The sequence below is a fragment of the Enhydra lutris genome, unplaced genomic scaffold (genome assembly GCF_002288905.1).
Source record: "Enhydra lutris kenyoni isolate GAN:26980312 unplaced genomic scaffold, ASM228890v2 scaffoldscaffold9, whole genome shotgun sequence".
NCBI lineage: Eukaryota > Metazoa > Chordata > Mammalia > Carnivora > Mustelidae > Enhydra > Enhydra lutris.
The window spans coordinates 26,179,005-26,206,704 of NW_019154093.1; positions in this window are offsets into that span (position 1 = coordinate 26,179,005).

Below are 27,700 nucleotides of genomic sequence, written 5' to 3' on the forward strand. Positions count from 1 at the left end.
GTTAAATTGAATGAATGTATCTCCTGTGTCGAGTCAACCATCTTTCCCAGTGACCATCTATCTGAGAGTTACATCAGAGAGTTCAGTCGAAAATAAACATTTCACTAGTTATCCCATTTTTAAAGAAAATGAAGATAAAGCTGCTGGAAATGGGTCTTTAAACTGCGCAAGCCCATTCTGAGCTCATCCCACAGACCCAGAACGGTTGAATCCAGAAAGGCGGACCCTGAATGCCAGTGTCTGCTCAAAAAGAACAGTAAACCAAACCTCTCAATCATAACAACTAAGGAGGGTTTAACTAGGTCTAATGTAAAAGCCACATAAAACTACAGGAAGGCTTTGTGCATTCTAGATTCATCCATGTTGTTACAAATGGCGAGAGGGTATAATGCTGAGTGAACTATGTCAGAGAAAGACTAACACCGTGTGATTTCACTCATATGTGGAATTTAAGAAACAAAACAAAGAAGAAGAGAGGCAAACAAACACACTTCTATATGGAGAGAACAAACCAGGGGTTACCAGAGAGGAGGTGGGGGATGGGGGGCATGGGTGAAACAGGTGAAGGAGGTTAAGAGTACACTTAACTGTGATGAGCCCTGAGAACAGCTGAGTCACTCCACTGTACACTTGAAACTAACAGAACACTGTGTGTTTATACTTAAATAAAAAGACAATAAAATTAGTAAAATTATAGGAAGGCCCGATAATAGGGAAATTCTCACCTTAGCCAAAGATACTTGGTCTATTCATTTGTTAAAAAGCGATTTTTTTTTTTTTTAAATGATGCTGGCCCTGAATGATGTCTCAATGATAGGAACCAAAGCTACAACTAAGGAAAATGCAAAACTGTCTTCCCAGAATGGGGTCCGTGAAATCAAACAGAAAATGGGAACCTTCCCTGCCACCCTTGTGCCATCTAGCTGCACCACGCCACTAACCCTCACCCCCAATTCCCGACCTCTCCCCTGACAGAAGACGACATCCCACAGGAGATGACAGAGATGACAGAGCCACAAAGCCCTACATAGACATAATTAAATTTTTTAATAATACTGATCATCTCATGGCCACAGCCAGCGACAAAGAACCTACGACGAGCCAGGCCCAAATGCGGGCTCATTCACGTCAAGAGACAGCTACCATGCAGCCACCCTGGCTAGGAGTGTGGACTCTTTATTCCTGTCCTCACAGGTGCTCAGTCTAACGGGGATGTCAGGCAGGTAAGGGACTGCAGGACACACAACGGGATTTCTCCCTACTTATGCTACAATCCGCTTTTTGGCCAGCTGCCTAGCTTCAGCCACCGATACACAGCGTGATTTTGAGGAAGTTACTCAACCCCCTCCTTGCCTCAGCATCTCCATCTCCATAATGGGGTAACAGGGAGCCGCTGTGGAAATGAAGTGTGACCACACATGTCACATGTCACACGCTTGGAAGAGTACCTGGTACCCCTTCTGGAAAGCGCTTAAAAAAGATGAGGCGCCAATCATTTCCTGTGTTAATAGCTCAAGGTCACATGGCAGTGCGTGACCTCCGGTCCATACTGTTATTCTCCCTGTACAAAAGAGGAAACTAAGGCAGGTTAAGTCTTCCTTGTAAAGACACTGCAGGAAGAGATAGAATCTAAGATATTTCCATCGTGCTGGTTTTGCACACAGTAGGTACCTAACACAGATAACAGAATGAGCTGAAATATGTAGATTTTACCCAATTTCAAGCCTTCTTATAAGTTCCCATATAGGGGCACCTGGGTGGCTCAGTGAGTTAAAGCCTCTGCTTTCAGCTCAGGTCATGATCCCACAGTCCTGGGATCGAGTCCCGCATTGGGCTCTCTGCTGGGCTGCTCAGCAGGTAGCCTGCGTCCTCCTCTCTCTCTGCCTACTTGTGATCTCTGTCAAATAAATAAATAAAATCCTTAAAAATAAAAAAGTTCCTATATAAAACTGGATGGGAACTGGGCCGTGTTTTCCCCTTCGACTTCATAAAGCACCATACAGCACCTCTCCCTATCCCATGGATATCTCCAACACTGCTTGTTCAACAAACGGGGACTGTGTTCAAGTGTTATAAAGCATTGCTTGTGCATTTCTGAAGAACACCCTGATATCAATAATGAAAGGAAACCAACATTATTTTAAATAAAAACTTCAATAAGGAAGCCGCAGTAAGGAGAGAAGCTACCACAGCCCCGGTCTTGGCATCCCCTTTAATTTTCCAAAAGCCAGAGATTGGGAAAATGCTGTGAAGTAACTCCAAATTATTTAGGAAATTCGTTTCTTTGTAATTAAGGAGATTAAAGTCCCCCAAAGGCCAGGAACCATGTGACAACTGAAATCATTTTTCCCCAGTAAAAGCTGTGAAACCCTATCAGTTAAATTCAGACTCGCCTAGAATTGTGAAATGCTTCAATAATGTTTCTTTGCTCCACACAATCTGCAGTAATTTAATATTCCTGAAGTGTGTCAGGTTTTTTATAATGAGCTCTTCAAATCTAAATGTGAATTATGTAACATTCCACTACAGGCATTCTGTCTAGGGCCCTGCTTCTAAATGTAAAATCCTGTGTTCAGTGAGTTTGGGGGGGAGGGGTTGTGGGGGTAGTTTGTTGGGGAGGGGGGCAAAAAAAACCACCAAACAACAAAGCAGAGAAAACACGTAGGCCTTAAAAGTGAAGAAGCAGCAGCAGCAGCATAAAGGTCTGAGCATCCGTAACAGAAGAAACACACACTAAAACCTACTGTAACACAAGCTCATGCTTTCTCTCCCCCCACCCATCCCCCTCATAAGATTCTACTGTACAACAGCCAGCATTGAGGCGGGCCCGCTATTTGGCAGGTATGCTACTATGAACTTCTTTTATTCAATCTTTCAACCACTTGAAAAGTCAGGTCTTACTATCAGTTTTCATTAAACAAATAAAGGAAAGCAGAAGCTGGTCAGTAGCTGGTCCATGGTCACACGGCTCTTAAGTAGCACAGCACAGGTCAGGGTACAAACTACTCTTCTCCCCCGCTTCCCTCCCCACCAAGTCTTCCAGATGTCCATCAACTGGCCAGTGGAGAAACAAAATGTGGTCTGTCCATGCAAAGGAATACTATTCAGCCATAAAAAGGAATGGGGTATTGCTATATGCTACAATGTGGATGGCCTGTGATAACAGGAGGGCCGAATGAAAGAAGTTAAACCAAAAAGGTCACACAATGTATGATTCCATTTATATGAATGATCCAAAACAGATACCTCCATAGAGAGATGGAAAGCAGATCAGTGGTTTCAAGGTACTAAGGGAAGCAAGGAAGAGGGAAGGGGACTGCTTCATGGGTACAGGTTCTCCTTTGGGGGTGCTAAAAAGGTTTGGGAACTAGATAGAGGCAGTGGTCACACAACATCATAAACATAATAAATACCCCTGGACTGTACATACTGAAAATGTTAAATTTATTTTGTGTGCATTTCACCTAAATTAAACAGAAACAAAACAAGAAAACCTCCAAGCCACATCCCACATCCAGCATGTCACTTGGTGATATGCTAGGAACACTGCAAATTCTGGTCCGAAAAGATAACCTGGACTTAAAACACAGATGAAAACGCAGTCTTCCCAAAAGGCAAACTTTGGGAATAAAAGCTGCATGCCACAACCTGCGTGTCTGGGGACTTAGGCATTTTAATCGCTTTGTCCAAACTATAGAGCACCCAAAACAGGTTATTAACAAGGCACAAGAGTTTGTAACCATCCAGATGAAGAGCCTGTTTCCTCATCGGTAAAATGGAAAGACTACCCCCAAGAATGTAATATTTGGAAGATTAAAGAGTCATACATCTGCTTGTCTTTACATAAAGAAACAGGACAAACAAGGCAGGGCACCAGGATGTCATTTTACTACACAGGGGCATCTGGGTAGGAGAATGACCAGGTGACCGGGTGGAAGGATGTGGCAAAGGATGATACTTCTGAGTCGAGCTTTTTGCATTATTCCCCCCATTTGGAAGCCCACTGTTCTACACACTTGAAAAAAATTAAATTAAATGCACAGGGGTGGGAAGTGAGGGAAAGGTTCAGACTGGAAGTGGACTGAGACAAATTAATCCAATTGTATCAAATTAACATCACAAACAGTCTCTAAAGGGGTGAGAGAGAAAGAACTAATCCAAATAATTTATGAACACAGAATTTCACTGTTTACACTCAGTCTTCGGCAGGGCTGTAGCAGGGGGAGCTGCAAACCACCACCAAACTTCTTTTATTGGGCTTTTTTGGGGGGGGGTAGTGTTTTGGGCAAATTACAAAACTATTTTAGATGTCCTACAGTATTAAATGAAGGGGTAAATTCTTTGATGTTCTTGGGAGCCCAGTTCTCACGATGAAAGAGGAGACATTAAATTATGGAAAGGAGGAAGCCCGGAAAAATACGATGGGGATAGACTGGAAATGGGAGATTTCCAGCAAACTCATGATTTATGAAATACGCATCCATCTGTCTATGTATGTACACACACATGCATTTATATGCACACATCTCCTAGCTCTGTCCACTGAACGGGTCCAGAAGCCAAGACACCCAAGGAACAACATGATCCCTAACACCTGGATTTTGGTTTTTTACTACTGTTCCCCAGTAAAAGGAACCAGGGGTTCTTGGAGAACTGGCTGATTTCAGAGCTGGGGTTGAACAGGTGAAAGATGAGCCTGAAATACCTCGTTATTCCAGCAAGGAAGGAAGTGCTCAAAACAAGCACAAATGACGGGGGCATGTCACAAGGATACAGAAGCCATCTCGGAGGTGCAGTCATTGGCCCAATCTGGAATAATTTATACACCAATGTCATTTAAGGATGGTAATAAATAATAAACCACTGGGGGGGGAACCCAACAATCCATGAATCGATACTGATAACAGATAAGAGGAGGAAGGAGGGAAGGCTGTCTTGCTTAGGGTAGAACAGGTACTATCTGGGATATACAGAGGGGGTGTGGGGCATAAAGCCAACATTTTGAAGTCGTCAGAATGAAGCTTAGTTAGGCAAGAACCATCCATAAGTGGTAAATCCAGGGAAATTTTAGATTAGAAGACATCTGTTGGTCTTCAAGTGTCTTCCCACCTATTGCTTATAGTTGCAAAGGGGAAAATGTGTGATTACACAATGGGAAATTGCACAACACCTCGATTAGGTTCTCCAAGTGAACATTAACAAGCAGGGACAGATGGAGATGACGGAACACCCTCAGCAGAGTACATCACTACCATGTAGCATTCTGTCCCAGAATCTAGTAACATCATGCATTTAAAAATTAGGGGGGAGGAGGGGAGTATATCCTTCAAAAATACAGTAATAAAAGATAAAGGGAAGCTGGGGAAATATACATAAAGGAAATACATAGATATAACAACTAAATGCAACACCTTAGAAGATCCTGTGCTAGAGGCAAAAGAAACACTATAAAAGGAATTAATGGACCAATGGACAAATTTGAATATAGATGACATATTAGGTAAAAATAGTGTATCAGTGTTATTTATTCAATTTGATAATGTTCTTATGGTTATGGATTAAGCATAAAGGACAAAGATATGTGCACCTTACATACACTTGTATGTATCATATACTTGTATATGTACATGCATGTGTATGTCTGTATATATCCATATCCACAGAGAATACACAAATAATACAGGCCATGGGATAAAATGTTAGCAATAAGTGAGTCTAAGTAAAGGGTATGGCAGTTTTTATAGTTCTTAAAAGTATCATTTTTAAACATTTTCCCGTGATTTTGAGGTTATTTCTAAATTCTAAAAAAAAAAAAAAAAAAAAAAAATGTTTTTAGGAATCCCAGCTCAGACCCTGGCACACAAAGGTATGTCACAAAGCCAGTTCTGGCCTCACTTTTAAGTTCAGACCCATTCCAGCTCCCTAGATGGCATACTTTCTAATTCCCAAGGCTAGCTGAGGTTAAAATTAGTTTATGGCTGTCAGTTCTTCTTAGAGATTCCAACTTCACCTCAGATCTACCCAGACTGCCTGACTTGGCAGAAGCCTCTGGGCCAAGGTTGTCTGGAGCAGGCCTTTTTCTTCCCGAGCTCTGGACATCCTCTTCATACTTGCCCTCCGTGCCAGGAATTTGGCCACCAAGACTTTTCCTCTACCTGCGCCAAAGATCACTGCAAACTCCTTTCATTACTTGGCCAACGCCAGCCTTCCCGGCATCCTCTTCCTCTCCATCTGTGGGGCTACGGATTTAGCCCGTCAGAACTTTCCCCTTTTAAAAACATATGTCAAGGGCTACCTGGTCTGATCTAGCCCATCTGGAAGATGGCAAAAATTTGCTCATTCTGGACATGGGTTCTCTTCAGGGACAATAAAATTAGGAAAGGGTAATGTTTTGCTGGAACCCAAAGACAACATCTATTAAAAGCCACTGGAGGTATGAGAAGAACAAACGTTACAGGAGCGTTAGCAGAAGGCTGGTCAGGAAGAATGCACCCTCACGACTGATGAAAGACCACCATCGCCACAGCAAACACAGAGCCACCCCCTGTCTTGACCAAACCCTTCAGAAAAAATAATGCACTGGCTTTAAAACTCTGAAGGCCCCCAAGTTCATAATTAACCACCCCACCGTAGACCCCCTCAAGGCAGTTTTGCCAGACAGTGTGTGTGAAGGGGCAAAATATCAGAGGTCAGAGACCTCTCTTGGCCTGTGACCTCATCTTCCTTCTGTGTCTTGTTGGGTTATGTTTACTTCCCATTATAAGAAAATAAAAAAAACAAAAAGAATTTTAGCTTACAGAAAGCGTTCTAGAAAGCCATTCTCTGTGACAGAACAAAATAAAGTAATGAGGAAAAGTGAGTAAAGGGAAGCAAATAATTGGAAAAGACGGTGAGGGGAGAAACTAGGATAGAGCCCCAGAGAAATCTGTAAAGTTGCAGAAGAGAGGGTATAAAGCTGTCTATGAGATTCCTAGAGGCCAGAGCAAAGAAGGAAATGTGATCAGTGACCAGTTCTGAGTTTCACAAGGTTCATGCTCAAATAAAGCCTTTTCTTTCCCCTTTGAAACAGAAATGGGGAATTTTTGAAAGGGGAATTTTCATAAAAACAGCACTGTGTGGTGTCATGGACATCAGCACTGTCTCTACAAAAAATTGAACAGGGAATTTTCAGTGGTCCTTAATGTATGCTATAAGTATAACACTAAAGCATAATTTAGTAGTATTGCTTTTTAAATAGGGTCAAAACAATGTGACCCAAGTCATTTTAAATTCTCTATGAATAGAGTATGATTTCTATTTTTTAACTGAAGTGAAAAATAAATAAGTAGGATCTTACTCTACAGCTATCTGGTGGTTTGGCTTTTCTTAGAATTTTCTAGAATTAAAAAATTAATAATATAAATGGTTTATCAGTTTACTTATCTATAAAATGGGATAGTGGTGGGTATGACTCATGGAATTAAGTGAATGGGAACACGTGAAAGTTATGTGAAAACACTCTGGGGAATATAAAATTCTATGTTCCAGAGGGCAAGCTGTTATTTTTCAGGTATCAGTCAACCTTCAGCAAGGGGATGATAGGAGGCACACAAAATGTATTTCTTTGATTAATCAAATTCAAAGCTAACAAAAGTCAGAACCAGGTTTCAGCAATATTAATGGAATTTATGTGACAGCAACAATGTATACTTAGGAACATTTCATTTAACTAATGGATCACATAGTTTCATTAAGTTTTTATTGCACCATGGAAAGTCATTACATCAACTTTTAAGAGTATCAGAAAAAACAATTGTATAAACCTAAAATAATCCCACTAGTGTTTTCACTACTTGGGGCCCCACGTTCAGCCAACCTCTAAAATTCTCACCTTTGATTCTACAAAAATATGAGGGGTGAGAACCTAAAGCAGGAAACTGTCCCGAGGCTGGGATGAAATCATGCCAATTCTCCCACCGATCACCTATATATCATTAGGCACATGAGCTACTTTACCATTCTGAGCCCCAATTTCTTCATCTGGAAAATATGGATCCAGTGGGAGGGAACACGCAGACCAGGGAGTTTTGAAGAAAGTCCACTAGAGTGAAAAATTCACACTCTGCCATAACTATTGAAAACTATTTTTATCTTTAAAAAAGGGGGGGTAGCTTATTACTTAAATTTGCAGATCAACAGCACAAGTATGTAAATTTATGCATAAGAATCCATACCCTGGTACAGGGTGCAGGCTTCAAAAATTATTCATTGATGGGGGGCAACGACCAGACAGGTGGCAGGTGGCCACTAACAGTGGTTTAGTGGGAGCGACTGATACTGTTCAAGTCCTTTCAAGATGATTCTAGCCCAGGAATCACACCAGGATTGGAGGCAGGAAAACAAGGAAGCAAGCCAGGGGAGCCTGCGTCAGTGGACCCAGTAAGTTTAAAAGCTTACGCTCTTCAAATTTCCTTTCCAAGTGTGTTCTGGATAAATGAATCTTCAGGAAAAAGGAAGCAGCAGCAGCAGCAGCAGCAAATACCCCAATTCCTTCAGCACACAGCCATTAATTCACAGTTTCTAGAAATCTAATCAATTCAACACACATTTCTTTCACACCTACTGTATGCACAGCAGCCCCTGTGCTCCATGCTGGCAGTACTGAGAGACCCGTCAGGGCCTGGCGGCTGCCACACCCTCCTAGGGCCAGGCACTGGCCTCAGGTGGCACTCACTCCTCTTCCCCAATACTCCTCCCAATGGGGCACCTTCTTCGGGGGCATTTTGGCCAGGACCCGATTCCTCCCTTTAACCCTCTTAGCCAAATGGGGAGGCAGGCCACATGGTTTATTTGCTCATCACAAACCGAAAGCCCTCCTCTGTCATCCCTGGTCCCTCTACAGTGTGTTTGAGGAACCGGGAACTCCCCCAATTCCCTGGGGTCTTGCGGAAAGAAAAGACAAGTATTTAATGAGGCCCTCCCAGTGAAGGGGATTTTAAATAAACAAACGCCACATCTGGCAGCTTCACGTGCTGATTTACCTGAACTATATATATACTGCCGTTATTTACTCTCCTTTCCACAGGCTACACTTCATTAACTTCAGAGTTGACAATGGGGAAAGACAGGCACAGGGGCCCGCCACCTGTAAACGGCGAGCCCAGCGGGTGTGCACTATGTCCCCGAGCGGCCCGGTCTGCTGGGTGGTCCCGGGGCTGGGCTCCACTGGAAGCTGGCACATCCCAGCGGCTGTCCGGCTGTCCGGCTCACAGGGGCTGTCAGTGGGCTCCTCACGGGGCAGCCCTTCCCATGGCTGCCAAGAGGTGCCACCTTCTCCCCGCCCAGAGAGCCAAGAGAGGGGTGTCATGCTTTCTCCTCTCCCTCATGTCTTATTTTAATTCTTCTCTCTCTCTCAAACACCTCATTTTTACCACCTTCCTTTTGAGGGGGGAAAAAAAGGGCCCATCATCTTCCTTTGCTTCCTAATGATTTGCTAGTTCAATCTCAATTACCGTAAAATGGGATACACGGATGGCTCAAATTTTCTCCACAAAAGGATCTGCACTTGACTGGAAGCAACCCAATTTCCACAATTATCTCCCTCACAAAAAGCACACACAACAGTGCTAACAGTGGGGCTATGTTTTCCTGAAGCCGTAAATAGGGATGGATGCGCTGACAAAGGAGCTCTTTTTGGTTTGTTTCCTGATTTGTGAATGTATTTATTTGAACCTTCTCACAGACACATAAAAATTCAATCACACTTGGCAAATACTGAGCAAATCACCAACACGGAAAGCTGTTTCCTCTCCATGCAATTTCCTCCTCACTGTTAAACCCTCCATCCTCCTCAGAATGGTAGTCCAAACTCCCCTCCACGGGGAAGGCTTCCCGGACGGGGTGTACCCTTCCCCGTGGTACAGCAGCCTCTATGGAGGACAGAGGCAGGACAGAGCAGAGGCTCCCCAACTTTGTCCCACACTGGCATCACCTGAGGGGCTGGGGGACTACCGATGCTCGCCTGCGACCCTGGGACTCTTACTCAACTGGTGTGAGGGGACATCTGTCCACTGGGATGCTTAAAAGCTCCCCAGGTGGTCTGAATGCTCGCCAACATCTGGGAAGTACAAGCGTCTTCAGGGCCAAGCATGATCCCACTCCCTAGTCCCTAGGTTTGGGCCCCAGACTGAACCCCCAAGTCTGAATGCATTCACTGCAAAACGGGAGGACCCTGAGAATACACACACCTGACACAGGACGGGTACCATGCGACAGAAGCCACCTAAAATGCTCATCATGTGTTGATAAGGGCAGCGGGTAGGCAAGAAAATGCCCCCTGCCCCAAGATCTCCATGACCTAATCATCAGAATATTTAGGTGATTTAGATCCTAAGAATTTGTGCTTTTGAACAGATGAGGTCTCGATGAGATCTGAGACTGTGAACTAACGAGACCCCGGAGACACCCTGCCTGTAGCCTGCATTTGGGCTGGATGTGAAGCTTTGGGGGGCAGAGGACGGACAGGGGCAGATGGAATGGGCCCCGCAGATGTCCACTCCCTATTCCAAATCCCAGCTGACTGCACCAGGAGTCGATTCCTCAGCCAAGGACGATCCAACGGCTGACCACGCAGCCACAACTTGGCCTGGCAGGGAGAGTTAGAGCCAAAGCAAATAGAGATGATAATACGCACATTCTCTCTCTCTCTCAAGAATCTGACAGCATTAAGACGGATTCTGCCCAGCGGCGATGGGACCAGGAGTGAAAAGACGCACAGGGAGAAGCCAGGAGGCAGCAAGGGAACAACTGAGCAGCCGGGATGAGCGAGCCCAAGTACAGACGGACAGAAGCTACCAAGTAGAGAAATATCCATATAATTAAGAGAGAGAAACAGATCATCTTCAGTAGAAGCAGTCACTGAGGGCGCCTCATGGCAGGGAGAGAAGGATGTCCTGTGCAAAGGCAAGAAGAGAACCCAGTCCTGAGAGAGAGCCAGGATGGGGACTGTTATGAGCTCTTACCCCCTTCTCTTGGAGGCCACGACAGAGAAACTCCTCCCTTCCTCCCTGCTGTGTGTGGTCTGACAAGGCTGCCCATCTCCTTCCTAGGAGGCCCTATAATGGAGAGCCTGAGAAATACTCACCAGTATCTCTCATCTGAACCCTTAAAGACATCATGATTCATACTGTGACAAAGACAGAAACAAAACAAAACAAACAAACAAAAAAAACCACATGAACATCACAGTCTCACAGACTTGGCCTGGGTTTTCAAATCATGGCTCCATGAAGTCCCAGATGTGTGACCTTGGGCAAATCCCTAGACGTCTTTGAGCCTCAAATTCTGTCTCTGTAAAGCTGGGAAACCTTACCCCTAATGGCTGCTGAGCAGAATACTTAAGATAATGTACACAAATTGCCTGGTACTACAGGACATAGTCATTACACATTGTTTGCCTTCCCATCCCACGATTTCATGTGCATTTAATTCTTTGGGAGGAAAAGGGGAAATTTTCTGATATTTCCTATACTACATGCCTATTAGTTTTGCGATATCTGCCTGTCAAAATGAATCAGGAAACAATGACCTAATAAAAGTCTTTCTGCTAGGATATGAAATCGGGTATGCTGACATAACCTGACCTTCGGGCTCCCGTCTGGCATGCCTCCCCAAACTCCCAGGTCGGGGGCTCCTCCTCACTCGGACCAAGGGCTACAGCCACACTAGGTGGGTCAGACCCCAGAGCACCCCTTGGTCATGCAATGCTGCACCTCCTCGCCTCCTCCAGCTCAGCCCGCACTCCTACACCGCACCGGTCAGTCGATGCCAAACTCAAAACCGAGGACAATTCCAGAGAAGTCAGTAAACAGATCATTAACACAAGGGTAAGCTGTGTTTGAAGGAAACCCCATAGGGCACTGCAGTAGCCCATGGACAGGAGAACAGAGCTGTTTGTTCCCTTCTCCTGGGCCTGATAGGGGGAAAGAAAGGAGAGGTGACCGGAACCAGACAGAAGGTAGAGAAAGTTGCCTTGAAAGGAGCACTGACCTTCAGCCTAGTATGATAGAGCAGGCCCCAGTCAACTGTGCCAGAACAAAGAATGCCAAAAAGAACAGACCATAAAGACTTCACTCCCCCCCTTCCTGCCCCTCGGCCTCCTGCTGGCTACTGGGAGAAGAGGCCGGGGAGGGGGGTCAGGCAACCCGTGGATACTGTCCACACAGTGAGCCTTCTGGAGGAAGGAGGACAGGGAGAGAAGAGGAGGGATGACACCTAGAAGGGCAAGCAGAAGAGAGCCAGAGCAAGGTCCAAGGGAAGACCCCCTCCCCATGAAAAATGTCGCCACGGCCCATTTTCTTCAAAACTCGTCAGGAACCTCCTAACTCCTGCCTTCTTGTGGCAGCAGAACATGGGAGGGTGAAGGCGGAAAGGAAAACAGAACTGACTGTGTGCTGTGGTCTGTGCTAAGTGTTGTACACGCCTCATCTCATTCATCTTTACAATCTGGGAAGGCAAGGAGCATTATCCCCATTTTGTAGCAGCGGAAACGGAGGCACAGAATTGATGAAACACCAGGCCCAGGTCCCATTTAGAACCCGAGTCCGCCTGACTCTGAACAACACGTTTCCACCAAACCATCCTGCCTCGCATAAGTCATCTTTCTGTTATCCACCTGTATCTTGTCCCTTCATGAGCACGAAGGCTCAGAGGCCATGGACGGTCTTCTATTGCTCTCGCATATCCTCTTGCCCTGGCTATACGGCTGAGATGCAAAAACGTCCCACAGAAATAAACCGTGAAATAAATAAAATCACAGAATCTTTGAAATCCCCACAATCCTGTTTTTCCTCAGTTTAAAAATAACCTGTTTTGCCATATATTCAGAAGCTTCTCTTCCCTCTTTTAAACAGACCCATTTTTTTTTTTTTTAACACACATCTCATATGGGTATTCACAACTCATCACTCCCACAAGAAATACCCCCAGGTTCCTTGTCTATTCAGTCAAGCACTTGGTAAATTTGGAAAACAGTTTAGATTAATTTCTGCCTGCCAAGTATGAGGATGCTGGGTAGCCTTCTCCTAGACAAAGTTTTACAAGAACTGTTATGCTCATTTCCTTAAGCACACCCAACAAGATTTTTTTAAATGGACTCTGGTTAAAGTCTTTGTGACTAATAAGGAACACAACAAAATGCTTACTAATACAACTGTGGCAGTTCTGTACATCCACCCTACGTGAACGGAACATGTGAGTTTTTCTAAAAGCCCTCAAGTGCCTTCCTGACATTTCAGCATTAATTCCGTTTGCCTTCTCTTTGGGGTAGCAATGGTGAGCTGGTGTGAGCTCCGTGTGGAGGTGGACGCCTAAGGCCCAAACAAGGGGCTGCCTCCGTTCCACACTCACCTCCCAGGCTCATGTGATGGGAAGACAAGACTCCTTAGCAGAACCCGGCAGCAGTCAAAGGAAAGGATCTCCAGCTTTGCTTAGGAGGGCTGCCCTCAGGTCTCCCTTCCGCCCATGCATTCGTTTGACATTTCCTTCCCAATGACCCTCACAGTTCCATAAGTCCCTTCCTTTCTGCACACTCATTTCGTCTTCCTAACAACCCAGTAAGTAGGCCTGTGATCCCTACTTTACCATGGCTGGACAAGGAAAGGAGATGGGCCACAGGTTTCTCAAGCCAGAAAGGGAGGAAAAGAGGATGGAATCCATGTCTTCTGGATGCTGAATCTTTTTTTGTATCTTGCAAATACCTGACTCCTGATTCTGTATTATGTTTCCTTATAGATTACCAGATCTAGGGTTAAAATTGTATCTTGGGGAGGGGAGTAGGGGCCAGGATGGGGAGATAGTGAGAGGGCAAGCTCTGTTGGTAGTACATTAGCAGGTCCCAACCCACCCCTGGGGGTTCCTAGCTGGCAAGACCACACTTCTTACTCTATGTGCTGACTCTAGGCCTCTCCTCTGTTCCCCGTCGGCTGAATCTCTGTATCTTTGCGTCACCACCAGGAGCAAGGACTGTGGGGCCACTGATCCTAATCATGATGCCTTTCCCCAGGAATGATGACCTTCAGCCTTTGGTTATTCGAATTTACCGCCTAAATTAGGAGTATTCTTGAAGGATACAAAGATCAAGACAAAGATAACAGAATTAATACTCATTGGCTTCCAAGAGCCAAACTGATACATGAATTACTCCTGATTTTTGATTGGATATAAAAAGTGAGCTGGTCTCGATTAGGTCCCCATTAACCGGTGGTTCCCAGAAGGCCACCACCTTGTCCTGCAAACAGTCATTCACCAAACACCTGTGACTCTCTAGATATTACCTGCTAATACCATCCGAGGAAGAAGGGATATATGATCAGAGGAAGCATGAAAGGATCTCTTCCCCCAGGAATTCCAGGTGGAAACACCCACAAAAAAGCATAGAGTTATAAAAAATGGGGATATCAAATACACCTTTGAAAAACTTCATGAAAGCTACATCCCTTCCCCAAGTTCAAGAACTTAAGACATAAGGTGGGGGGAAAAATATTCAAAGGTGAAATGTAAAACCAATATTTTAAAAGCACAATTTAAAAACTGTCAATATGATGTACAATGACTTTTCATCTTTCCACTTTCATCCCACCATTTTGTTGGCACATTGCCATGAAATCATAATAAAGTTAGTCGCTTCTAATAGGATTTTACAGCTAAAAAGGATGTGTCCCAATAAAATTCTCTTAATAACCTTGAAAAGACACAAAGTAAATATGAACTTTGATTGTTATTTTAAAGATGAGAAACTGGGGCCCCAGAGAAGACAGGTGTGCGACCAGAACTCCGGTGGCTGTAAGTAGCCGTATCCAAATTAAGTTCAACGTCTTTAAGTGTCCAGCCTAGAATTTTAAAGTTGGACAGGATCTTGGGTATCCCCTCAACCAATAGCCTGGAGTCTTCATTTTGCAATGAAGAAACAGGTCTTAGAGAGACTGGATGGTTTGCCCAATGTCACCCAGGTAGCGAATCACATGGAGCAATTAAACAGGTCACCAGATCCCTTGTCCATTTCTGACACAGTGATCCAACGTGTACACCATTCATAATATCATAGAAAGCACTGCCATAGTTCCCATTCCTAGACCATTTCTAACATCATTACTTTTATAGGATTCCTACTCTAAGAACAAATTGTTTTTGAAACATTTCAAAATATAGAGAACCTTTAAAGGATTAAAAGACGGTCAGACTTCTGCACACACTGTAGAAGGAGCCCTCTGTTCACAACATGATTTACCAAAACTCAGCTACTCAGAGTGACCATCTAGAAAGCATTTTCCTAGAACTTGAGGCACAGGTGGGAAAGAGCTCAGAGAACCATCCCCGACCCAGGGGAAATAACCTCAGCATGATAAAAGCAAACAAAATCTAACAACTTGAGCAAATTAATTTCTAATAAAGAGCTCTAGCCAGAGATGGGGGGAAAAAAAGTTAAATTAAATGTTACATTACCCCTGTGGTCATGTTACAAAGCACAGCTCCTGGAGACAGCTGTCCCGGCCCTTGTGGGAGCTCAGAGCCACCCCACAAAGAAGGAAGGACAAAGTACACAGCTGGGATCACAATTACGGAGTCACGGTGACTGCCAGAGAAGGGGCTTGGCAAGTGCGATCACATGCGGAGAAGCAGTTAAGTATTCTGCCTCCAATGTCATCAGGGCAAAGGGCATTCAAACACTGGCCCCCTCTCCTCCAAATGCATTTCTTTACTCATTCCGTCAACACATCCTTTCATTTACTGACTGCTGGCTGTCTGCCATGCATTGTTCTGTCCTGGGGTTCTAGCTTTTGTCCTAGCGGAAGAAGGCAGACCATAAAAGGAATACGTATAGAGTAAGTCAGATGTTGGGAAACGCTATGAAGAAAAGTAAGTATGGAGAGAGGAATGAGAAGCTGGAAAGGGATATGTTTTTTAAATAAGTAGTCAAAGGAATGTCTTGATGGAGATTATATGGCATAACTTAGAAGGTAAAGGTGCGTGTCATGCAGATAGTGATCTGGGGAAAGAACATTTCGGGCAGGTACAGCAAGCCCCAAATCCCTGAGGCAGAAATGAGTATTTTCCAAGAGCAGTAAGGTGGCTAGCATGGAACAGAGGGGAGGGTAAAGAGCCGGAGGCCAGAGCCAAACCCTGGAAACAGAACCACAGGGTCTTTGCTCTTAAGGAGACGACAATCTAGCAGTAACTCTGCCCAGAAGGCTTGGTTTTTCAGAACTGGCTTCCTGGGTCACTAGCCCTGCAACCCTGAGAGAATTGAAACTTCTGTGAGGTTCCACTTCCCCATTTACAAATTAGAACAATAATAATCTCATCTCACTACCCCACTAATCCTACTCCCTAATCATCCCTTGAGATGATTTCAAAATGCTGGATTCTCATGCATCGTCTGTCTTCCTTCACGCAACAACCACAGGGGTTTAATATCTCTAGCTCCATGTTACAGACAAAAACCAATGCAAGAGGTAAGTCTTGCTCAGGAAAACACAGGCAGTGGTACAAGCAGGATTTGAACGCAGGTCGTTGGGACTCCAAAGGCCTTACAATGCTGAGCTGCTTGTGGTATGGCCCCAGGAAACTGATGGCTAGAAGTGAAAAGCGGTATGGAAAGGGCCACATGGCCTTGTGATGGCTGTGGTTGTCCTAATGACACAGTGTGTCTCACGGGACAGTGGAACAAAGCGCTCTCTCCCACGTAACAGTTGGGCGGTCCACATGGGCACGCTCCCCCACACAAGGGTGCCGAGATTACAGCTGTCTGGCTTCTCTTAGTGAGTCTGGGCTCTAGAGGTATGATTCTGCAGGGAAACTGAGGCAGCCATCTAGGTCATCAAATCTCCCCGACTTAGAGAGTCAAACTTTAAGGGGGAAGAAAAAAAAGAGAGAGAGAGAGAGACAGAGACAGAAAGACCTCAAACTCTCTGTAAGTATCTCAGAATGACAGGGGTCTCCTTCTCAAAGGGAAGGCTTCCTGCTTCCAGGCCCCCTGAAGGAGAGGAAAGGAGATCAGTTATGCTGATCAGCACATGTTTATGGCACTGGACCTTGCTCCCAATAAATCAAGACTCAGTTTAACTCAGCACAAGCTAACATTTTCCGGTTGCTTTTCTCCCTGGACCGCTCACACGGTTTCTCTCCGATAGCATCTATACCCAGGAGAGGATCAGCAGCGGACCCTAAGCTCAGGCCGATTACTGGATCCTGACCGTGCTGGATGTCTTCTGTGCTTATGCATCTTCCCAAATTTCTTCTCAGTTGACCCCAAAACAGTGCCAGCAATAGCATGAGGAGGAGGAGGAGGACAAAAACCACAGAGACCACTGAGGTGAGGTTAACTCCCAAGCTGAATTCTGGGCTTTACCGCCGCTTCACCTCTCACCTCACCGCCTAAATGCCTCATCTCTGAAATGTGAATGATAACATTATCATGTTGTGTTATTATTACAGAAAAAAAAAGTATGTGAAGTCCCTAGTTCACACTAGTTCCTCAGCAACTGAGAGCTATGATTCTCCTTTAAAATAAAGGTAAATGGGGGGTGCCTGCCTGGCTCAGTCAGTTAAGCATCTGCCCTGGGCTCAGGTCACCATCCCAGAGTCCTGGGATCAAGTCCCCCACTGGGCTCCCTGCTCAGCAGGAGCCTGCTTCTCCCTCTCCTTCTACTCCTCCTCCCATTCGTGCTCTCTTTCTCTCACGCTCTCTCTAAAATAAATAAATAAAATCTTTATTTAAAAAAATAAATAAATAAAACAAAATAAAATAAAGGTAAATGAGATTTACATAGTCCATCCATGAGTTCACTTGATCCCCACAACAAATCTAATCTGGGAGTCCTTCCACTTGGTAGTTGGTCAGAAGCTAGAATCTAAAGCTAATCTAAAGCTAAAAGAGAGTTTAGAAATGATCTACGAGTCTCATTTTACCAGGAGGGAAAGTGAGGCTCCAAGAGAGGGCGTATTATAATATTACCTAAGCAATTACCTTCTATAATAATTCAGAAGCCTCTTCCTGATGAGGAACTCTGCCAAAGACAGCAGGGCATGGACGAATGCGCTCGGGATCCAACTGAGTTGTTGTGATACCCAGAATCATATCCAAAGGCTTTATTAAAACTCCATTTCACATGGGCAGGTGGAGGAAGGTGCCCTGTGCCTTGCATGCAAAAGGGCTCCTGTTTGCACTGGACTCTTGCTCTGGGAAACGAAGGCCAAACTCAACGCACATGCTAACTGGCAGAAGTGGCTGGTGGGCAGAGTCCTGTGTCTGAACTTCCACACTGCTGCTTTCCACCTGCTTCTCCACTTGCGCGTTATCTGAGGCATCCAAGATGCCTGGTCCACACTTGGTCTAACTGAACAGGGGTCCTTCTGCAGGACTGAACTGTCCACTTTATCAAGGCAGAACCGGCACAGTCTGACTCGCAAGGACACTCACCCTCATCACGACCCAGCATGGGGCTGGGCGTCAGTTCAGCAATCTGGGGGGAAGATCCCCTGAAAAGTAGGTTCTGTGCCTTTCTGCCTCATTTTCTAGGAGCACACTGGCCATGAAAATTAAGGAGGCAGGGCCCCATTTCTCCGGCACCTCCTGTTTCTGGGGAAAGAATGCTTAGATGAAATGTTAGAGAGGGTGGGGTAAAGCCAGCTGAGGACAAGCCTTCAGGGCGTGGGCGAGAAAGCACAGGGGTTCAGGCCTGGTCTGTGCCTGTCTGCCCTGGGGACTCTGAGCAAAACTCCAACTTCCCCAAGCCCGTTCACACTCCTCACACTGTGACCTCCAGATGCCCCAAGTACTTCTTCCTCTGCAGCCCCTTCCTTCATGAAAAAAAAAAAAGTTAATTCTATTCAATGGCTACAGCTCATCTTTTTTCTGATTTGAAAAGAAATTAAAACATCTGGGGGAGGGAGGCACTCCTAGAAGTACTGTGAGCCCCGAGGCACTGTGCTGTGCTACCGGCCCAGTTGGCCATGGTTCCTTAACCAAACGGTGGAGCTGATGGCACCTTCCTCTCATCACGTTCTAGGTGTTCGTGGTTTAATCTGGAATGCACTGGTGTCCAGCGGGCGAGCAGGGGCTCTGGATATTATACTATTGCTACTACTCAAAAAATGTAACTTTGCCGTTCTATAGCGAAAACAGAATTATGAGCCTTTTGGAAGAAGAAGAAGCATGACTTTGCTCCCTCTGTGATCTACTCATATATCAACCCCTCAAAATCTCCCTAGAGCTGTGAACACAGAGCCATCGTTTAACAGACGCACACCCTGAATAATGACAGTGAGCTTAAAAGGAAATATTTTCCCACCCAAGAGAAACTTTATCAAAACTGTCTTTATTTGCTATTAGTTTTTTTGAAAATATAAAAATATCAAGAGTTCTTAAAAAAACAAAACAAAACAAAACCAGGTCCCAGGATCTATGGGTGGAACCTGCAGCTGGGGCCATGAGGCTCTGGGAAGTCCACCTAACCTGGAGTGTCGCCCGCAGCTTTGCAGGTGTGACACAGTCTCAAAGGCGATGGGACTGCTCCTTCACCCTGTGAGCCTCAAAAGGAGCCCTTTTTCTCCATCAGGGAACGATGTGAAGCTCACAGATTCATTGAGCCATTTCCCAAGGTTTCCCATAGAACCTTCTATTCCTTAAGAATGCTCTTTACATGGGGCGCCTGGGTGGCTCAGTGGGTTAAAGCCTCTGCCTTCGGCTCAGGTCATGGTCTCAGGGTCCTGGGATCGAGTCCTGCATCGGGCTGTCTGCTCAGTGGGGAGCCTGCTTCCTCCTCTCCCTCTGCCTGCCTCTCTGCCTACTTGTGTGATCTCTGTCTGTCAAATAAATAAATGAAATATTTTTAAAAAAGAATGCTCTTTACAAATAAGGGATGGACAGATGAAGGGAAAGACAGGATGGAACCAACCCATGGCTAAATAGTTCTGAAAGTACTCCTAACACAGTGGTCCTCAATTACTTGAAAAAAATACAGTGAGTATTAGTGTATTAAAATCTCGGCAAGATCCTGTGATGAAGAAACCTCTTTTCCCTTGATGACCAGAAATCCCAAATTTGTTTAAGCCAATTTTGGCCCCCCTTGGCATAACTATAAATATCCCATCCAGTCTGGGAAATGCCCAACCGCCATCTTTCGGTTCTTTGCACTTCTGCGTCTTTGCACACTGTTCCTTTTCTTGGTCCCTTCTTGTCTCATAGGTCTCTGCCTCAAATGCCACTTCTTTCAAGTGCCCTTCCCAGATCGTCCACCCTACGGCGGCCTCTCCACGCCCCTCCTACCAGTGTCTCTCATTTCAACCTCTCTTCATTTTACAGTAGTTATTTCATCGAAAACACATCAATACCATGTGTGATCACTGTCTAGCTAAGCCCTTAAGGGCAGGTAGTATTCCTGACGGTTCATCTTATGGAGACTGTGATGAGAACAGTGTAGTCACAGGATACACCTCCGTTGACTACTGGCTGGATGGGTGGCCAGAAGGATGACTGGAGGGATGAGCGGGACACTTTGCTATCACGTTTGGTTTCCCCATCCACATTGAAGGACTAAATATTTAAAAGCTCTAGCCAGTGCTGTTCTTTGAGGTAGAGCAGCTCTAAAGACGTCCTTTATTAAGTATTTACCAAATGGCAAGGAAATCTTCCTGATGTTGCTTTAACTTAATCTTTAAAACCACTTTGTGGGAGAACTGTTAATACCCCGATGTAAAGAGGACTGTACAGAGGACTGTAGACAAAAGTTGAAATCCCCTACTGGAAAATGGTGGAACCTACGGCCAGTCTAAGCCAGTGTGGTTTCTACTGCATTATGAACCTCTAAGCCAGAAGGAAACAATGATTCTCACTACTGCAAAACAAACAAGCAAAAACAAAAACAGGACTGCAAAAGGAACAGGAGGGAACAGGTGACGTTCTCTGCACATAATTCAATCCATGGTGTTTTGGTCTATGTCTGGAAAACAAGAAGCATTTCCTGAGTTGGTCCATGGTTTCAAAGAACCCAACTTCAGATCTATACAACTGTCTTCTACTGTTTAATAATATCTTTTCCATTTTCTTTGCAGCACTTGGTTCTACCAGGTACCATCCCCTTTCTCCCTCTCGTGAAGAGTTTATTTTCTCTTGGAGAGCGATTACCGGACAAATGCCAGCCTACAGTAGGTGCTTCTCCAGCAGCAGCATCTGTCTCCTTGGCAGGCTCCTACGACAATTCTGCTGACAACAGTAAAATGGCCAGGGGGTCAGTCAGAGCTCACCACAGGCCCTCAGGGGGCCTACCAGCCTCTGCCTGGATGTCTTGAAAAGAAGACACAAGTTTGGACCCACCTCAAAAGCTGAAGGTCAGCCAAAGCCAACACTAGCTTAGTCGGAACCATTTGGGCCAAGGCTGATTTCTGTTGGAAGCCAAGAAACTCCCATGATCCTCTTTGCCAGACAAACCGGCAACAACCACCACCTGTATAAGAAAAAGCACGAGCCACCCGATTCTGGAGTCAAAGGCAAATGGATGCTGTGGTAGGCAGTCCCTAAAAGGGCCCCCCACCACCCAGCCTCATGGCATCCATGCCTTTTTGAGAATCTCCCCGAGTGTGTGCTGATCTAGCAGCTCCTTTCTAATCATCAGAATATGGCGAAAGTGAAGTCATTTAGTGAATTAGGTTACGGAAGGGCTCTGGCAGGCGTCTTGCTGGCTATCTCTTGCCCCCTCGTCTGCCTGCTCTGATGGAAGCCAGCTACCATGTTTGTGACCTGCCCTGCAGAAAGGCCCCTGTGAAGCCCCTGTGGGGATCAAGTGAGGGAGGCCGTGAAAAATGGGGCCCAGCCAGCAGCCACTGGAGTGAGCCTGGAAACAGGGCTGCGGCAGGCGGTGGCAGCAGCGCTGGCCAAGCCCTGACGGCAGCCCCGTGAGATATTCCAAGCAAGGGCACCCAGCTCAGGCCACCCCCTGAAACAGGAAGAACGGATGTCCACTGCTTGAAGGTGCAAAGTCTGGGGGTAATTCGTTACCCAGCCATAGTGAGCAGATGCGCTTAAAACAGAAGAGAGTGTACTTCTTTTAAATCATGTCCTTGCGAGGGCTTTTCTCAAGTGGGCTCAAAGGTCACCCCCGGGGGCCTATGCTAATCACCGGACTGAAAGTAACAACTCACTTCCCACACCACCACACGTGGCTCCAGCTTTTCCCACTTCCTCCAAACTCAGATGTGCCCTTTGTGCACTGTCCACTCCGTCACTCAAAGTGCGGTCTTTGAACCAGCAGCCTCAGTGTCACACGGGAGCTTGTTGGAATGCAAATCTGAGTGAGAAGAAGATTTCCAGCCCATGTACAGGTACACAAACATTTCTGAGAAACACCCAGTTATAACATTCTATCAGATTTCCTTATTTATTCGATCTTTTTTTTTCTTTTTCTTTCTTTTTTTTCCCCGGGTCTCCTATCCTCTTCCCAACCCCAGGGAAAAGTGGGATAAGGAAAGGAACTCATTGTTGATCCTGATTTCCACCATTTGGAAGCAGCCGATCTGCTTTTGTAAACACAGAAATGAGACCCAGGGGGCCATGCTTACCTTACGCAGATTTTATAATCAATACCACTGTCATCTATGCGTGCTTGAACTGGGTTTCTGTCTCTCACAGCCGGTAGTATTTTGGAAATGGCAGGCTCAGAGCCATCAACAAGTCTCTCACCTTACCTCTCAGTGTATCACCAGTGGTGAGCAGGCTGAAAGCTCTAGATACAGCTTTCAAAAATTCCAGGGAGGATGCTCCCAGACCAGCCAGTTGGGTCGGCAAGGCTGGAGCTGAACGCTAGCTCAAACCCAGCCATGCAACTGAGGTGGCCCAGAGGCATCTCCAGAAGAAGATGGGAATTTTTTTTTTTTTTCTCCTGAGAAAGGGGAGAGAAGTCTTAGGCAAACAAAATATCAGATGCTCATTGCATTTTACAACTTCATCCCCTTCAGATGCTTTTCCTCTACTTGCAATGCCCTACATTTAAAACAAAACAAAACAAAACAAAAAAACTACAAAAAAAAACACCCTCATCTCGGCGACCTCTGCTTATGTCCCTCTACAAGCCTGGCAAGTTCCTACTCAGCCTTCCGGAATCAGTCCCAGTTACCTCTGGAAGGTGCTCCCTAGCTGCCCGGGGAGATGTAGAAAGGCTTTCTTCACTGATTTTATTCTATTCTTCTGCTCTCAACTGGAGATAATCATTACTTAGTAATTTAGGGCATTTCGACTTAAAATGATAAATACCTTCTTAAACTTTCAACTTTTTATGTGCCAATTAATATGTTTAAAAAATGAATGTTTATCCAGTTCTTGAGCCTCTAAAAACTGAGGAGATGGAGCCAGACTTGGATTTTGTACAGTGTCTTCCCCTCTGATATGACCGCACCATCACAATTCTATGGGTTCTCTGCTTGTCCCTCCACATCGCCCGTTTTGCCAGCTGCATGTATTAAAAATAGCTCTTCCATCACCACCAGCCATGTGGACTCCATGCCTACCTGTTTCACTTCTGTCCCACATCCCCCAACCTGGAACATGGGCAGATTAAAGGCCTCCACATCATTAGCACTGGAGATCCCCACCTGCCCCTCCACCTGGGAAACTCTCAGGGGGAGTGACAGATCTTACTGAATCACCTTGTCTCTTTAGAAGTGTTGCAAGGCCCTCGGGCGGCTGATAATTACTGGACCTGTTATTACTGAGCATGCTCCCCCCCTTCTCCAGGAACAGCTTGTTTGGAGACTGGCGGGGAGGGAAGGGAAATGGGCATCTTTGTCCTGGCAGAGCACAGGGTCCCGCTCCCCAGAGCTAGTATCAGCAGCTGAGGATGGGAGGTTTGGGGGAGGGAGGGCAGATCTGGGTCAGAATCAGCAGCTGCAAACAAGAGTAATTGGATGACTCTTCCGTGGCAATTTTTCTACCCATAAATTTGGAATCCAGGCACGTCCTCCATATTGCTCACTGATGAATGATGCCTGCTTACAGGATAAGGTAACCTGAAGGCATTGAAAGCCCTCCCAATTCTCCTGCTCCTTTCTCTGCATGTTGCCCATTTCTAACCAAGTAACGGTCTCTCCCCCGCAAGTTCGAACGCTTTATGTGACATTTCTGCGGCCCCCACACCCTCACATTTTCATTAGTGCGTTGACATTAGAACACTTTTTAACCTACAAGCCTCTTCCCCTTGCCCACCTCTTCCTTAAGAGATACTGAAAAGCCAGATCCTTGGTTTCTTGGCCTCCGTTTCCAGCCAGAAGAGGCAGTAAGATTCAGTTCTGGCAAATAAAGAGAAACTAGGATGGGAGTATCTCGCTTTGTGGGAGTTCCTTCTGGGCGATTGTTGTTTGTTTTTGTTTTCACCACCACTGACAAAAGGAAAAAGACTAGTAATGAAAGCACTATGGTCCATCCTGGCTGCCCTGGTTTCCTTCCGTTTTCAGTGAAGTTATAGGAGGATATGGTACGTGTTCCTATGGCAGCTCTCGGGGGACCATGGAGCAATTAATCTAGGATGACATGGAACAGAAAGAAAGAACGTGAGGCTTGATAACATCTTTGAACTACTGCACCGGTCTTGGGACCACCCACCTCTGACTCTTTGCTATAGGAGATTTAAAAAAAAAAAAAAAAAAAAAAAGACTTTATTCCTGAAACCACTGTTGGCTATGCTTTCAGTTTTTCTTACTAAGAGTCTCAGGCTCCATTCCAGGTTCTTAGGCTAACACTTGTTTTTTAAAAATTATGTTTATTTATTTGAAAAAGTGAGCATAAGCAGGGAGAAGGGGCAGAAGCAGGCTCCCTGCTGAGCAGGGAGCCCAACTCAGGACTGGATCCCAGGGCCCTGAGGTCATGACCTGAGCTGAAGGCAGATGCTTAACCAACTGAGTCGCCCAGGTGCCCCTTTGCTAGCACTTCTTAAACTTCATAAGGTCACGCAGTGACTAAAGAAAGCCTAGACTTTCTCCAAAAAGACAGGCATAGCTCTAAGTCTTGCCTCCAGTTTCAGGAGCATCACAGACTGCCATCTCCCAAACCATAAGTCTCTTGCTCAACAGAGAGACTTGTCCACAGATAATGCATACAAAGTACAGGGTTATATAATTAACACCAATACATACAGTAAGAACCCCAAGGCATTTTAAGTTCCTGCGCTTTACAAGATATGGCTATCATCACCATTTATTGAATGCTTACCAGGTGGGAGGTCCTGGGGCACTGTTCCAAGCTCTCTATCCATGTAATCTCATCTGATCGATAAACCTTAATGAGATAGGTATCACTACTATCTCCACTTTGTAAGAATGACACAGAGCCTTGGAGTCACTAGCAAATTGCTCCAGGTCACAGTGCTAGCAGAGGACGAAGACAGAATTTAAACCCAGGCAGCGTGACTAGCTCTGCCCTTCTTTTCACCTCTCCTCTACGCTGCCTCAATTCTATAGTACACCGAGTATTACAATGGGAAAGCAGACTGATGCAGGCTAGAAGCTGTAACAGAATGGACTGAAATATTAAGCTAAAATGTTTGGTTAACTAAAGGTATCATCGGTTGTGCATTTTAATTTCAAAAAAAAAAAATGTAAGCTGAATTCTTAGACAAGTGATGTCCTCAGTGAACTATCCCATTTGTGGTCCTTTGGGGTTTCCTTAGATTTAATAACTGATCGGAATATAAACACCAAGCGCTTACCACATGTCAGCCACTGTTTAAGCACTTTATGTCCATCATTTTACTTAAGCTTCATGATAAACCTGTGGAGTAGTTAATGTTATCCCCATTTGACAGATGATGAAACTGAGACATAGAAAGGTAATGTGTGGAAGGACACAAAGCTAGAGAGAAGCAGTGTCCAGGTATCAACTCAGAGGCTGAGGCTACACCTTGAGCCACTGAATCACGAAGACTCCAATTTCAGCACTGGACTCGCATCATCTCGATCTGGAATCTGAAAATTTACAGAAGCCTTCACATTTTATGGAGATTAAAAATCAGGCTTCCAACATGCACTAATAATCCATTCCCTCCGACTTAGACAGCAGGTCTCATTCCCTTGGGCTTGAATTGTCAATGGCACACAAGAAGGGCTCGGCCCACAATGACCTCTTCTCTCTACACTCACTCCCTCGGGAATCTTGACCAAAGGGTATTGAGCCTCACCTCTCTCTCTCTCTCTCTCTCTCTCTCTCTCTCTTTTTTTTAATGATTTTATTTATTTATTTGAGAGAGAGAGACAATGAGCACAAGTAGGGGGAGCAGCAGAGGAAGAGGGAGAAGAAGGCTTTCCGCTGAGCAGGGAGCCCAATGCAGGGCTCGATCCCAGGGCCCCTGAGATGATGACCTGAGCTGAAGGCAACCACTCAACCAATTGAGCCACACAGGTGTCCTGGGTCTCACCTCTTGGTAGAGTGTGCTCAAGGCTGCATCTATCACCCTGACCACCCTCTCAACTCCCAAGTCCTCGTGTCCAGCTCTCCACAGGACCTTTTCCACATAGACACCTACCTAAAGATCACTTCAAATCCAGTGTCTAAATACACTGGACATCACAGGATCTTAGCCATGGATGGGGGACCATCAAAGGCAGGTGGTGTACTGAAAAGATTGTGTTTACCAGGCAGAAAGCACAGGATTCAAATCCTAGCTCTGAAACCATTTCTTCTATAAAATGGAAGTGGTGACTGTCCCTTTCATTAGGGAGTAGAAAGATGAAAGATTAATGGCTACTAACTTGCCTCCCACAGTCCCTGGCCCTTTGTAGGCACTCAGAATATAGTAGTCACATTTACTACTATTATCATCAACAAAATTTTGTTCATCCACTGAATGCAGGAGTATTTCCACAATACCCATGACAGATGGCCAGCCAGGCTCTGCTAGAACATTTCCAAAGATAGAGAGCTCGCTCGCTCACACCATCTCCCTAGGCAGCCGGATCTATTATTGGACATTTCTCACTGGCACAAGTCTATCCTAGGTTGAGCCAAATCCTGCCTCCATGACTTCCGCTGGCCCTTGTTATGTCCTGTGGAGCAGCACAACATGGTGCTGCTCTGTTCCGACACAAGAGGCACTTCTGAAAAAAGCAATCAGGTCCTCACTACCTCCTCTCCTGTCCAGGCACTCATTCCCAGGCACTTGCTCCCATGATGCAATTTCTAGATTATCCACCATCCTACTACTTCCTCAAAAGCGTGGTACCCAAGAGGTTCAGCAGCCTTGTACCTGGGACAAGTGAATACAGCAACTTCCATTAACGCATTTGAAAGGTCAAACTGTGATTTTCTAAGTGGACCATTAGGTATCACTCTTGCATCACCCAGGGCTTGAAGTCCATTAATCTTGTACATTTCCTCTCTTCTTGTTAAAAAAAGATCATGTTGTGGGGCACCTGGGTGGCTCAGTGGGAGGGGCCTCTGCCTTCGGCTCGGGTCATGATTTTGGGGTCCTGGGATCGAGCCCCTCATCGGGCTCTCTGCTCAGCGGGGAGCCTGCTTCCCCCTCTCTCTCTGCCTGTCTCTCTGCCTACTTTTCATCTCCGTCTGTCAAACAAATAAATAAAAATTTTTTAAAAAATCATGTTGGGTCCCCCATCCCGTCCTATTCCCATGGGATCTGGGCACCAACAACTCAACATATCCTGTACACGCTGACTTTGGCCA